The following is a 16,109-nucleotide window of genomic DNA, read 5'->3' as shown; positions in this document are numbered from 1 at the left end:
AGCTGCAGATCTGTAGCGTTATGGTTTTAATACATGCATTTGTCTTTGACCATAACGCTACATATCACGTAATGCAAAAAGGTGCAATATTTTTTCGCACTTTTGGGGAGAATTTCTCCACTTTCTAGCATTGGTCAATCAATAAAAAAATATTGCACCGTAAATTGCACCTTTTTTGCATTACGGGATCTGTAGCGTTATGGTGAAAGATAAATATATAAAACCATAACGCTACAGATCTGCAGCTATAATTTTCCTAGATATTTCATCTAAAATTAAGATATGTATTACGCTTTGTAAAATCTTAAAAACTTTACAATTGACAAACATCCATCAAAGATTGAAATTATTTGTCTATGAAATATTATACACGCTGAAGAAGGCAAAAAGAGTTATATACTATAACACTATTTTTCGATATGAGTCTGTCTTCGTTCTATTTTTTAGAAAGTTAATCCTAAAAGAATGCATTAAAAATTTACATTTTTGGTCAACCCCCCCCCCCCCCCCCCCAAAAAAAAAAAAAAACTAAAATGATTAAAGACCCACTTTACCTTAAAAATAAACTTACACGACATTTTAAAGTATTCGCATCTTTTCGAGAAAAAATTCGCCCATCTTAATTAAACTAGAATGAACCTATTTTAAAACCTTCAAATTGGTCTAATTCATAAATATAGGTCATATTCAGCATCTGAAGCAAGTCTGGTAGTATGCATATTTCGATGAAATAATAAAAAAGAAATGAAAAGTTGTTAAAGTATGCATACTGTATATAAATCATCTGAAAAATATGTAGCCTGGATTTAAAATTAAATATACATTTATTATTTGAAAAAAAAATGCAGCGCTATTTTTGTAAAATTTAAATTTTGAGATATAGCTAGATGTTGAAAAAAAAACATTGTTTTCACATCTATATAGTAAAGAGAGTTGTCTTGCTGTGTTTGGTCACTGCATGTACATGTTCTTAACAGAAAGAAGACGTGGACAATTTGTGCATAGTTATTAAACGCAATGAGCAAGCGAAAGTTTCCACACAAACCTTTGCAGTTGCTTTATCTTAATTTATTTTAATTTTTTAAAGGAATATATATATATATTTAAGGAATAATTATTCTTAAAAATATTTGATCCCGACAATTTACTCAGTCAAAATTTTGATTTATTATCATGGTAATACGGGGTTATCTGGACTGAAATATATAAACGAGGATTGACTGGTAAAATTGTGGATCGACAAGCATTTTTAGGTCACCTGAGGCACTCAGGTGACCTATTGCTATCTGTTTTCGTCCGTCGTCGTCCGTCGTACGTCGTTCGTCGTCAATCGGTCGTAAACTTTTGAACATTTTCAGCTTCTCTGGAACGGCTGAGCCAATTTCAACCAAATTTGGTATACAGCATCTATGGGTGAAGGGGAACAAAAATTGTGAAATTCATGGCCCCTGCCCCCCTTGGGCCTGAGGGGTGGGGTCAAAACCACCAAAATAATGCAATCTTTAAAAATCCTCTTCTTTACTCCTGGTCATCTAGCAGTCAAACTGTTGGCATGATGATAATCAGCATTGAGTCCTCTACCAAAATTGTGAAATTCATGGCCCCAGGGTCAGGGGTTCTGGGGTTAGGGTGGGGCTATATAGATCATATAGTAAAAGTGCATTATTTCTTTGAAAATCTTCTTCTCTGCTCCTGGGTATTAAATAAACTAACTAAGTATATAGTTATGATAAGCAAGAATGCCTCTTTCAAAATTGTGAATTTTATGGCCCCTGGGCAGGGGTTCTGCCTCTGGTGTTAGGGCGGGGCTCTATTGATTATTTAGTGAAAATACATTAATTCTTTGAAAATCTTCTTCTCTGCTCCTGGGTGTTAAATAAACTAACTAAATATATAGTTATGATGAGCAAGAATGCCTCTTTCAAAATTGTGAATTTTATGGCCCCTGGGCAGGGGTTCTGCCTCTGGTGTTAGGGCGGGGCTCTATTGATTATATAATGAAAAGACATTAGTTCTTTGAAAATCTTCTTCTCTGCTCCTGGGTATTAAGTAAACTAACTAAGTATATAGTAATGATGAGCAAGAAAGCCTTTTTCAAAATTGTGAATTTTATGGCCCCTGGGCGAGGGAATCTGGTGTTAGGGCGGGGCTCTATTGATTACATAGTGAAAATACATTAATTCTTTAATATATCTGTATTTTTATTAACAAAAGTTCCTGTACAATAAAGTATTGAACATTCCTTTCTTTAAATCTTTTGAGGATTATTGTCTGCATTTGATGTTAACTAAGTTTTTTTTTATTGAACTCGATAATTTTATTATTTTCTTTCTTACATTACTGATTTAGATATAGGATGGTTAGGGCTATTCATCATGTTCATGAAGGTTGGATATGATAAATTTAAATTTGAACTGAGATATTCACAGAAGTTAACAAGCAATGGAATGAAAATTTGTTGTGTGTTGCAGTAATATCAAGGTTATAAATCACAATTAATTTTAAAGTCAAAAGTTTAAACTTAAGGTCAAAAGACCTTAAAAATGAATTGCGTATTTTAAAAATAGGTAACCAAAGAAAAAATAACAGATGGAATTGTCCTTTAAATCCAGCATTTGTAGTCTAGACTTAGATGTATAATCATCGCAAGTTTGCTCTATGAAGGGCTTTAAAGAAGATGGGTGAACATGACAAGCGAAAAATTTTACAGTGTGACAAACATGAAAGGTGAAAAAAAATTAATCTCAATTTATGTATCATAATTTTCCTAGCTGCAGATCTGTAGCGTTATGGTTTTAAATATTTGTCTTTGACCATAACGCTACAGATCCCTTAATGCAAAAAGGTGCAATTTTCGGCGCAATATGTTTGCGCACTTTTGGGGAGAATTTCTCCACTTTCTAGCATTGGTCAATCAATAAAAAAATATTGCGCCGTAAATTGCACCTTTTTTGCATTACGGGATCTGTAGCGTTATGGTGAAAGACAAATATATAAAACCATAACGCTACAGATCTGCAGCTATAATTTTCCTAGATATTTCATCTAAAATTAAGATATGCATTACGCTTTGTAAAATCTTAAAAACTTTACAATTGACAAAGAAAGCCTTTTTCAAAATTGTGAATTTTATGGCCCCTGGGCGAGGGAATCTGGTGTTAGGGCGGGGCTCTATTGATTACATAGTGAAAATACATTAATTCTTTGAAAATCTTCTTCTCTGCTCCTGGGTATTAAATAAACTAACTAAGCACATAATTATAATGAACAAGAATACCTCTTCCAAAATTTTGAATTTTATGGCCCCAGGGTCAGGGGTTCTGGTGTTAGGGCGGGCCTTTATTGATTATATAGTGAAAATACATTAATTCTTTGAAAATCTTCTTCTCTGCTCCTTGGTATTAAATAAACTAACTAAGTATATAGTTATGATGACCAAGAATGCCTCTTTCAAAATTTTGAATTTTATGGCCCCAGGGTCAGGGGTTCTGGTGTTAGGGCGGGGCTCTATTGATCATAGTGAAAATACGTTAAATCTAAGTGTATATATATAGTTATGATGAGTAATGGTTCCTTTTTCAAAATTTTGAATGCCATGGTGTCTAGTTTAAACATGTTAAATCATGAACCAAACTTAATCATTGAAAAGTTGTTGCATGATGCTCAGGTGACCTATAAGGCCCACGGGCCTCTTGTTATCAATTAATGAGCACACTAAGTTGAACGTTGAAAGAAATTTTCAGCTTAGTGCGCTCTTGTCTACAATTTTACCGGACAACATTTCGTATGGTTCAGATAATTATAGGTTAAAATTCAAGTGATAATGTACATTTGATGCGTAGGTTAAATGCAGAACTTTGCATGTATATGCAGACACATGTAAGTGTATGTGCTTTTAAAATTTATTGTCGTAAACAAGCAGACATTTTCTGTTCGACAATAACCGTAAGGTATCTTGCACGAAAAAAAAAAACAAATTAGTAAAAGTCACTAGGAAGTAAAGGACAAGGTATGGTAGCAGCTGAATCTGGCCCATTATTTGGTGTTAAAATCAAAATACAATTAAAACTGAGATAGTTTGTAGTTAAGAACTTAAAATGGTGCTTGTTTTAAAAAACAGATTTAATTTTTATTCAAAGCTTACACGGAGACCACAAGAAGGCGCAGAAATAGGACATTTTCCCGAATTTCCACAGTTCTAGTGCATGGAATTTCGTCATATTTGAGATACTTTTCACTTCGGGAATCATTGGGCACAGTCACGCTTGCCGATCTGAGATTTTTATACACAAGATGCATCTGATACTATTGTATGAAATATAAAATTTTAGTACATATTAATTTGGTACATAAGCAAGCTTGTGCTCAATGTTTTCTGAAGCAAGATGTGTTGTAAAATCGATGCAAACATGAGAAAATCAAGAAAATGACACATTTTCTGACCGTCCTTTTACCTCTGTGTACCCGATAACTTAGAACCAATAGTCAATTTGTGGCAGGGGTCACAACAGGTTTTTATTGAAAAACTGTTGCATCATTCTGAAAGACACCCAAAACCAGGGGCCAATAAAGGGGTCTTAGCCTATCTTGTCCTTAACTGTCCATTGACAGCTGCTTTTTCAATAAAAATGGAACTCGTAAATTTACTTACTTGATCATTGGCCATTTGCAAAATTATTTTGTTAAAACACATTCTGATTGCACACACAAGTACTCTGACGTTGACATCAAAAAGATGCTTGAGTTTATGATTGACAATATCTATGTGTTTTTTGGAGACCAGGTCTTCCAACAATCTAATGGAATTCCCATGGGTACCAATTGCCCTCCGTTATTAGCAGACCTATTTTTATATTCAAATGAAGCAGAATTTGTGCAAAATCTTATGCGTGAAAAGAACTCAGCATCTAGATATATCGACGACGTATATATTGTCAATGAATAATGGTAATTTCCATTCCTATGTCGATACGATATATCCTGATGAGCTTGAGATGAAAAATACAACAGAGTCTGACACATTTGTTTCATACTTGGATATTTTACTCGAAAAAGATGTTAATGGTAGTCTAACAACCAAGCTCTATGATAAACGTGATTACTTCAACTTTTTATCGTCATCTTCCCTTACTTAATGCATTAATATACCTTCATCACCTGCATACGGCGTTTGTATATATCTCAGTTGGTTCGATACGCAAGAGCATGCTCTGCGTATGAATAATTTCTAAAACGAGGCAAATTATTGACAAGGAAGTTGATGAAACAAGAATATCATTTAAAGTCATCATTTCGTAAGTTCTTTGGTCGACACAATGACCTTGTCAGCAAATACAATTTAATATATCATTGAGTCAAATGCTGACTGACGTTTTTCATACTAATTGTTAGTCCGTTATTTATACACTGAATTGACGACGGATTTTTCCGTTATTTCCCAATCATGACAAGGATCACACGGCGGATGTGACCGGTCAGCAGGGGATGCTCACTCCTCCATGGCATCTGATCCATCTCTGATGTTTTAGAGGTCCGTGTTTGCTCTGCTCCTATTTTGTATTGATTTATGGACTTTGATACTGAATACTGTTCGTTATCTCCGTATCCTTCATGCAGTCACTACTATGAAAATTAGTTTTACTAGCTATTGAGTAGATTAACCAGATAACATTAGTAAATCTAAAACTTTTCAGGTATTTGCTTTATTGAACTTCCTATGAAAAATGGTTTCCCTGATATTCAAATTTCAAACATATTTACAGAGTAACGTTTCCCTGATATATATTTATAAAGTAACACTTCTTATGGAAATGTCAGCATCAGATACTTCATGTATACATTTATTGCATGATAGTGAGTGAAATATGAAGAAATCTTTGTATTTCTCTCACTATCATGCAATTGATTGTTCATTATACCGAATCAAGCAATGCATCAAATTTTAAAATGAAAAAAAAATGATCATGATCATATTTAATAATTAATTTAACACACTAACAGTATGGCTTAGTAAATCATGTAAATTGAGAAGCATCATGAAACATGTACAATTTCAGATTTTCTCCGGGAACAAAAATTAACTGCTTTGTATAACAGATAAGAACAAAACAATTTTAATTGAGAAATATCACAATTTCAATTAGATCTCACTTCTTTGTTTCATATAAAGGAAAAAAAATATTTCATGTTTAACACAATACAAGGATTATGAATGCTTTTAGACTGGAAAATAATAATATTTAGTCTTGTAACAATAGATAAAGCAAAGAAAATCAACAAGTTATGTTAAATCAGTCTCATCATTGAAAAAAATTCATTCTTTTGATAATTTTTGTTTATTTGAACTCGACAATTTCCGGAGAAATTGGGCCTGACCCATCCATGTCCACCACTAGACACATCTAACTGATTTTGAGACAATGGGTGCATTCAGGGTTTTACCAGTATAGTACCAACTTTCAAAATACCTTTGGGGCAACAAGTAACATCTTATTAAAGAGCTTGCCTGACTAAATCGATCAATATCTGCACAGGCACTTGACGTTACTTACTTTTCTTTTAATAAAAAAAATATACCCTTACCTTATAATAAACCAAGGTCCCCATTGGCGCCATCTTGGATTTTTCTAGGTCTGCCACATCCACTTGTATTTTCGTCTGAAACTCCATCAAATAAATTCCCTGCAACCAAATTCTTTCTGTGGCCAGTCTTTCGAGGTCTAAACTTACGGACACTGCAGCCAGAACGGCGCATCACACTTGCAAATATTAAAAATCCCTCGTCAAACTCGATCTACTGCTTCAACAATCCGAGAAATCGCCAAAGGGGGGCCGGAAGTTTACATACGACTTGAAATTCTTAAGGAAAGCCCTTTTTTGATTGGTCAATATAATTGTACGATTTATTTTTAAAAATAACCGGCTAAAGTTAGTACTTATTCCAAAAACAATAATTCAGACAATAATACAACGTAATATACATGTAAGAACATTCATTTTATTTCTCTCCAAAATAATTTCGATATAGCTTGATCAAAGCGATCGATTATATTTTGTAAATGTCGAAGATCGGTCTGATCATGCTAGCTGATCAATGAACATTTTCGAGACAAAATATTGAGTCGGTTGTAAGCCCCTGCTTACATGCACTATATATGATTAATAACACTGTCATTATTGATGCCCTGATTGAGCGCTATCCGTGGAGGATTGACTTTGTTTAAAGTATGTACGCACGTGTGTGAGAAGGGGGGGGGGGTCCACACAAAAATTATTCCAAGGAGTGTTGAGATCTGCAATTTTATGTATTGCAATAAAGTAGTGGCATGGTGACATTTTTATTTTTTTCTTGGTGACAGATTATACATATATATATTGCATAAGCTAATTGATTTCATTACATTTCCTTTTATCAGTGCATGTATCCCCTCCCCTTTTTCAACTAAGCGTATGCCAGGTATATATGTATATACACATGTATACATAACTGGATGGTTTGGAGTCTATTGTTTTTTGAAAACCATTCATTTAACTCTAGATGATTTGTTGTTGATTTTTTTTTCAAGCACCCCCCTCTTTTATTCAAGATTGTTTCGAACGCAACGATCTGTATAGATTAATACAGTATATTTTACAGGTAGCCTATATTTATAAGAAGTGTTTTATTTTTCCCATTTTGCATTTTTTTTTTCATTTCAATAATCGAAACATTTAATAAAATTTCAAAGTAATTATAACACGCCGCTTTAGATCCACCACAAAACTGACAAATACGGAATTCCCAATTGCATATTGATGTAAACTTCCGGCCCCCCTTGGCGATTTCTCGGATTGTTGAAGCAGTAGATCGAGTTTGACGAGGGATTTTTAATATTTGCAAGTGTGATGCGCCGTTCTGGCAGGAGTGTCCGTAAGTTTAGACCTCGAAAGACTGGCCACAGAAAGAATTTGGTTGCAGGGAATTTATTTGACGGAGTTTCAGACTAAAATACAAGTGGATGTGGCAGACCTAGAAAAATCCAAGATGGCGCCGATGGGGACCTTGGTTTATTATAAAGTAAGGGTATATTTTTTTTATTAAAAGAAAAATAAGTAACGTCAGGTGCCTGTGAATATCTGCATCAGGAGTGATAAACCTTTTGAGCAATGCTTTTGTGGGTTTAAAATATTTCCTTACTTTATATTTTAAGAACCTTGTGTAAATGAAATCTTGATTTTATTTAACTTTTAGAAGAATCATCTCTACACTGCATACTAAAGAGTTGTTATTCTCTGCCGGGGGGGGGTTCTACAAGTGGAGTGATTTGCCCCCTAGGATTTAAATTGATTTCGAGCTTCATTGTAACACCTAAGTGTTATAAAATGTTACCAAATCATGCATGGGGGTTAAGTGCCACTATCATATATTGAGAATGAAATAAGTAAATTCAATACTTAGACCATTGTTGAAAGAAAAATCCAAGATTCTGCACTTGTTTGTTATTTATTGTGTGCATCTGAACAGAGACATATGACAGATCATGCATCTGGAGACTATGACTTGTTGAACTGCGTTGTTTATTATTATTGGACTAGTCCATTTATGGAATAAACCAACCGCGGGATTTGGAAACAAGTTAGAAAAATAATTTCTTTAGTGTTGCATGTCCATATACTGATATATTATACGATATGTGTTTGAAAGAATGACATAACACGTTAACTTGTAGATAAAACTTCTGAAGCATCAGAAGGAGGTTGAAAGGATAAGCTTTATTCAATTCCATGGAAGTTAGCACACCCACTTATACAATAGAACAATCCGAGGAAAAGGCGCGAAGAAAGCAGTGACATTTGGCGCGAAGAGCGATTCACTCCTTTCGTAGAATATAAATGGACTGATCCAGTAGTGTAGAAATGCAGAAAAAAGGATAAACGGACATGTTGAAACGGCGAATCACATGGAATAATCTGTTCCATGCAGAAAGAGTACAGGAAGTAAACACTGCAGAATTATGCATCAGTAATATCGTTCTTTTTTTCTGAAAACTGTTTCTTTTAAAATGCAGGTAAAGAATTTCAATGTAAATCAGCTTGCATGAAATCTAGCTCTCTCGGTATAATCGCATAGTTTCGGATTATGAAAATATACACCTATCCACTGATTGTGAGTGGGATAGCTCTTTTATCAAACCCACGACAGGGAACTATTCCCCGAGGGCTTGCCCGAGGGGAAAAGTCCCTGTCAAGGGTTTGATAAAAGAGCTATCCCACTCACAACCAGTGGATAAGCGTTTTATTATACTAATGTATAATATTATTTCTGAGGTTTAAATTTTTTGGAGTAAGATAATACTCCAAGAATAATCTGAAATCATGATGACGTCACAATACTACTGAAGTCATTATGACATCATCAGTCAATCGCTGGAAATCAAAACTGGAGGCAAAAATTGCATGAAAATTTTCCGAGGGTGGATAGCAAAAACTATACCTCGGGGTATAGCTTTGCTGTGCGTGAACTTTAAAAGATAGTTAATTTACCTTCTTAACTTTATATCGGAAACATTTTAACAGAAGTATAATAATGACCCTTATACAGCCTGACGCCGTGACGTCAGGCAATAATTTGACAATGGTACCAATAAATCCTGAACGGGCGTTGGCATACAAATGTATTGATTTTACCAATGGGAGACCAATGGAAAGGTTGGTAATACTTGATTTTACCACTGTTACTAGTGGGAGTGCAATGGAAACGTTGGTAATACTGATTTACAGATTTGTAAACATGTCAAACAGCAAACAACTTGTTCATGTTGTTGCTGCCCTAATTATACAGCAACAACAACATTTTCATCATATATTGAATCTGTCTATCCGTCATCCGCACAGCTCAGATTTAATACACATGTAACTAATCTGTACAAGAAAGGTATATTTGCAACTACTATGAGATTACCATTCCTCAATACTCTATTGATGACTTTAAAATGCATTTTTCAGTTTATAATTGCAAGACTTATTCAGTCTAAAGTATATACTAAACTTACAGGTCCACAACCAAATCTGGAAAAAGACCTACTTATGTTTCTTTGGTGTATTGGTAACTTGAAGGGTTTCCATTCGATGGCGGGCAGATTTGGAATAGCAAAGAGCAGCTCCATACTAGTATAATGAAGGATATGGAGATAACGAACATAATTATATACCCATCAATTTCCTGGTTTTTGTTACTGTTAATTTTACAGAGTTTGATCCGATTTTCCGGATCACCACACTGTGGATTTCTGTATCCATATCAGTACTCTCTGAAACTGATGACGTAGTACACAGAACGCATATGTTCCTGCGCGAACTACTTTTGTCCTTTACCCACTAAACGGAAATGATTGAACTGAATGTAAGCAAACCCCTGTCAATACACTAAATATGACATTATAATCTTCTCTACATAATTCTTATTCATTAAAAAAATTGTTTTTAAATTTAAATGCTTATTTTTTACCTATATAATTAAGAAAATTTATGAAATTAAAAAAGTAAAATAAAAACATTAAAATCCTCGTCTGCATGACCATTCACTATAGTAATTAAGCTGCCCATTGTCCAGCAGACATCAAAATGGCAAATTTAGATGATTTTGGTACTATCAACACCAATGATCTGTGTCCTGTGAATTTTGATATACTGGATAGCACCTCTGAATCCGAACTACAGGAACTTTTCCAATTATTTTACCCTGAACCATCAGCTTTTCAGGACATACCAATGCCCCCTGCAGAAGAAGTCAAAGTAAGTGGAAGTCTCTTGGAAAATCAACCAAAAAGCAAAAATATGCCAACATTTATTGAGATAAATGAACAGACAAAAATGAATTTGTACAACAAATGAAAAATAAAATCCCAGTCAGAAAAACTGCATCAGCAGTAAAACAGTTCCAATCGTGGCTTCAGCTTGATCCAAGGAAGGAAACCCAAGAAATCAATAGGATTGATCTAAGCGAGCTGGACAACTATTTAGGCTCTTTTCTTCTCTCGATCCGAAAGGCAGATGGTTCAGACTATGAGCCTGATACTTTGACTAGCTATCACAGATCTATGACCGGTATCTACAGGAGAAAAAAATACACATTTAGTTTAGTATCTGATGAGGAATTTACGACAAGCAGAACTGTTCTTCTATCTAAACGAAAGGAATTAAAATAAAAGGGCAAGGGAAGTAAACCAAATGCAGCAGAACCACTAACAAAAGGCGAGGAAAAGTTGCTTCAAGAGAAGGGATGCATTGGTTTAGACATCCCACAGGCATTGCTAAACAAAATGTGGTTACAAAACACCATGATGTTCGGAATTCGAGGAGGGACAGAAAATATAAACTTAGATGGATATCAAGATATTACAGGATGAAAATGGAAGGGAATATCTGGAATTTAGAGAAAGGGAAACAAGAACAAGAACTGGTGAAAATACTTATCTTAGAGCTTTCCCTACCGAAACAGTACTCAAACCCAGAAGATCCTATGAGCTGCCCAGTAACTGCGTACAAGGCGTTTAGAGACCACAGGCTGCCCTCTACCATGACTCCTGAAAGTCCTTTTTATATTGCGATTAACCATAAACGACCATGGATCTCCAATTTGGTACAAAAACCAGCCCCTTGGCGAAAATTCACTGCGCTCCATTATGCGGGAAAACGAATCATTCAGCTCGAAAAACAACATGTACAAAATTGCTTCATGCTGGTATAGCCCCTACCACTATTCAACAATAAACTGGACACAAAAACGTCCAAAGCATCAACGATTACGCCACTGCATCAACCGAAATGCAAAAAACCATGAGTGATATTCCATCAAATAAAGAAAATACTGAAAACGCAGGGAAAAATGTCGTTTGTCCAGTTTCGACTTACCAGCTAGCTTCAAATCCGCCACCCGCCAGTTCCACAACTTCGATGTCGACAATCTCAGCAAATTCACCATTCCTTCAGTCAACGTCCGCTAGAGAATTATTTTCAAACGCGAGAATGATGAACTGCACCATCAATATCAATAATTATGATTCACAACCTCAGAAACCCAAAAAACGCGCCCGTATGATCTACAGCGATGACTGTGAATGACTCTATTACTCCTTGATAAACAATTTTATAACATTGCGCAACAAAAAACAGTTCCTTTAAAAGTCAGTTTCTTTTGAATTATTAATAAATATTTCGAACTTTGCATCATATTAGATTTCTTCTTTTCTCATTTTATTGGGAGTACACTGTATATAATAAATTTATCATTATAACAGTAACTTGATCCGAAGAGCCGGATCACGTCTCGTTGACAGGCGCGGATCACCAGATCAAACTCAACGCTTCCGGCTCTTCAGATCAAGTTACTGTTATAATAATATATATATGTATTCAATATCAAAGTCCATAAAACAATACAAAACAGGAGCAGAGCAAACTTGGACCTGCAGAGGTGGGATCAGGTGTCATGGAGGAGTGAGCATCCCCTGCCTACCGGTCATACCCGCCGTGTGCTCCTTGTCATGACTGGGAAATAACGGATACAAATAGAGCTTAAGGTTGTTAGATTACCATTTATGTCCTTTTCAAGTAATATATCCAAGTATGAAACAGATGTGCCAGACTCAGTGGTATCTTTTATCTATAACAATAGTTTCTTGAGATTATGCATGAAGTAATAACATGGGCAGAAACCCCAACCAAAATGAATGAAACTTGTCAGCAGTTTGGGAGAAGTCTGAATTCCAAAAAATTTTAGGTGCTTTTGATGGAAGTGTTATACCAATACAGGCTCCAGTGGAACAAACTCATGCTTACTTTAACAGAAAAAAGTTTTATTCCATTGTTCTTTTCTTTTTAGCATGCTGTAACTCAAAAATGGAGTTGACACTTATGTTTGGACTGGGGACCCAGGCAGCGCACACTGTGTTAAGATTTATTTTTAAAAAGTAACAAAATTCCTAATGGTTATTGAATCTTAGGAGACTCTGCTTTTCCTATAATGGAGTGGCTTATTACGCCCTTCCGAGACTGCAGAAACCTGGCCCAACAACAACGACGCTTTAATCATGTCCATAGTTTTTCTACAAGTTTTTCCAGGATCAGGTTTTTTGCTGCATTTCATTCATCTGCTTAAAAATTCTTTGTCTCTTTCAGTTAGAAAATCTTTCAGCTCAACAAGTTTTTCCTTTGTGTTTCCTATTTAAATTAGGAGTTAATAAATTGGTACTTGCTGTTTCTACACAATCTTCCTAATCTGTGTCTGCAACATCATTATTGTTGTTTATTTCATTTGCCTCAAATGAGCTTTTCATGAAATTCGGTTTGAACGAAGGGCCATTTTCTAAAATCGATTGCATTTCTGATTCAAATATGAATGGCTTTGGTCCTCTGTTGCCAGGCCTTTTAGATTCTATTAAGAAGTGACGGTAGCTTCTCTTAAGAGAGTAAAACTTCTCTCTGCACTGAGTTGTTCATGGCTGATAAATTGATGGCTGTTTAATTTGATCTGCAACCATTGGCCAAACTTTTTTGGATAGTGCAAAATCACTGGTTTCTTTTTTCTTATCAATCAAAATTGATAGAAGTTTTTTGTGGCCGACATTTCACAGTCGAATCGTTTTCCAGCCTGATCCTCATCCTCTTCAGCTTCATCTTGGTAGGTTGCTGTAGCTGTGACTGTTTCCATAGTACTTGAGGATGTGCTAGAATTGTCTACGGATTTACTAGGCCTAGTCTCATTTGTCTTCTGAAGCATAACCTCTGGGACTACCATATGGTCATCGACAATATCTATGTAAACTAGATCTGATGAAGTAACTGTAATGTCGCCAATTCTTGTCAGAGCTTTTCAAAATCTGAAAATAACACGTGTGTATTATATGACAATGACAACATGATATTAAATTACAACAGATTCTTGTTATTGGAGATGAAATTAAATCATTGCATGTGGGCCTTAATTTTTTTTTTTTAATTTGTAAGGGTATAATTTCAGAATTTAACCATTAGCTATTCCGTGTAAATACAAGAGGCCCATGGGCCAGATCGCTATCCTGAGCACATTGGCTTGGGGAAAAAATCACTTCAGTATTGAGTTTACATGGGGGGGGGGCTTGAATTTTAAACTACCTGATAATGCTTCCATATCAATATAACAAATGGTTTTGCTGTTGTTTAAGCAAAAGATTTTTTCCTTTTTATTAGCTCACCTCAGCCGAAGGCTCAAGTGAACTTTTCTGATCAAAATTTGTCCGTTGTCTGTCGTCGTCGTTGTTGTCGTCGTAAACTTTTCACATTTTCATCTTCTTCTCAAGAACCACTGGGCCAATTTCAACCAAACTTGCCACAAAGTATCTTTGGGTAAAGGGAATTCAAGTTTGTACAAATGAAGGACCAAGCCCTCTTCCAAGGTCAGATAATTATGAATTAATGAAAAATAAATGGTATCTTTTAAAAATCTTCTCCTCCAGAACCAAATGACCAGGAAAGATGAAACTCATGTGGAAGCATCCTCAAGTAGTGTAGATTCAAGTTTTTTTTTCAAATCATGACCCCCAGGGGTGGGGTGAGGCCACAATGGCTGATCAAAGTTTTACATGATTTGATCAAACTTGAATCTACACTACATGAGGATGCTTCAACAGTTATGGCTTTGTGGTTCATAAAAAGAAGAGCTTTAAAAAATTATCCGATGTATTCATTCCTGTGTAAAATTTGATCGTCCATTGTGCCCCGCCTTACCCCCAGGGGTCATGATTTGAACAAAATGGAATCTACACTACCTGAGGATGTTTCCATATAAGTTTCATCTTTCTTGGCCGGTTTCTGGGAAGAAGATTTTTAAAGATTTATTCCTTTATATTCCTATGTAGAACTTTGATCGTCGATCATGGCCCTGCCTTACCCCCGGGAATAATGATTTGAACAAACGAGAATCTACATTACCTGAGGATGTTTTCTCAAAAGTCCCATCTTTCTTGGCCAAGTGGTTCTTGAGAAGATTTTCAAAGATTTTACCTATATATTTCTATGTAAAACTTTGATCATCAATTGTGGCCCCGCCCTACCCCCGGGAGTCATGATTTGAACAAACTATAATCTTCACAACCTGACGATGTTTTCACAAAAGTGCCATCTTTCTCTGCCACGTGGTCCTTGAGAAGATTTTCAAAGATTTTTCCATTATGTTCCTATGTAAATTTGATCGTCAGCTGTGGCCCCGCCCTGCCCCCAGGGGTCATGATTTGAATAAAATTGAATCTTCACTATCTGAGGATGTTTTCACATTAGATTCCTTTGTCTTGGCTACCAACATCATCTCTGGCTATCTTGAATGTATCTCTAGTCATGGATCTCAAATTTTCCCTCCCTCTTCTGCATAGGTACAGTTATTTCAAACCAAACGTTTCTCTGTAAAGCACATGGAGTATTAATTATATCAAATACTGGAGTGACGACATATCTTTTGAAACTGCTTTAAAAATTTCGTTACTTCTACTAAATTTTGATAAGTCTATCACGATGTCAATGTTTTCTTTATCTTTTAAAATACGTTTTAACCCATACCGAGTGTTCTGTAATACACTCTTCTTGAAAAGCTCTACTTACGTTTTTCTTGGGTCGACGTAAAAGGATTTCAACGCTTTGTTTAAATCTTCCAGTCGCCAGCGTGGCACAGTGGTTTACATCGTCTGCTCTAGAGTCGCGAAGTAAGGAGTCAATCCTTACGTCGCAGGTTCGAATCCCACCGTGGGACGTGCATGGAGACCGTCTCTTCAGATGAGACTATATAAACCGAGGTCCCGTGTCGCAGTAGGTGCTGGCACGAAAAAGATCCCTCATGCACTGCTCAATGGCCCTGAGTGCCGAGTATAGGACGAAGTTTGTAGCTCTCCACCGGTAAGTGGGGGCGTCTCCATACGAGTGAAAAATTCTCGAGAGGGACGTTAAATAACATACAATCAATCAATTAAATCTTCTACGGGTAAATCCTCAAAATCCGTTGTTAAATCAAAGCACTCCGCCGAATAGTCACGAAAACAATTGACTGCCACTTTCGTTGCTTTGTTTGTGTCAATAGCGTCCTTTCCATTCAATAATAATGC

Source organism: Saccostrea cucullata, unplaced genomic scaffold (genome assembly GCF_032062105.1).
Source record: "Saccostrea cucullata isolate Sc308-1 unplaced genomic scaffold, CSIRO_AGI_Scuc_v1 ctg881, whole genome shotgun sequence".
In the NCBI taxonomy this organism is placed as follows: domain Eukaryota; kingdom Metazoa; phylum Mollusca; class Bivalvia; order Ostreida; family Ostreidae; genus Saccostrea; species Saccostrea cuccullata.
This window is presented reverse-complemented; position numbering follows the sequence as displayed.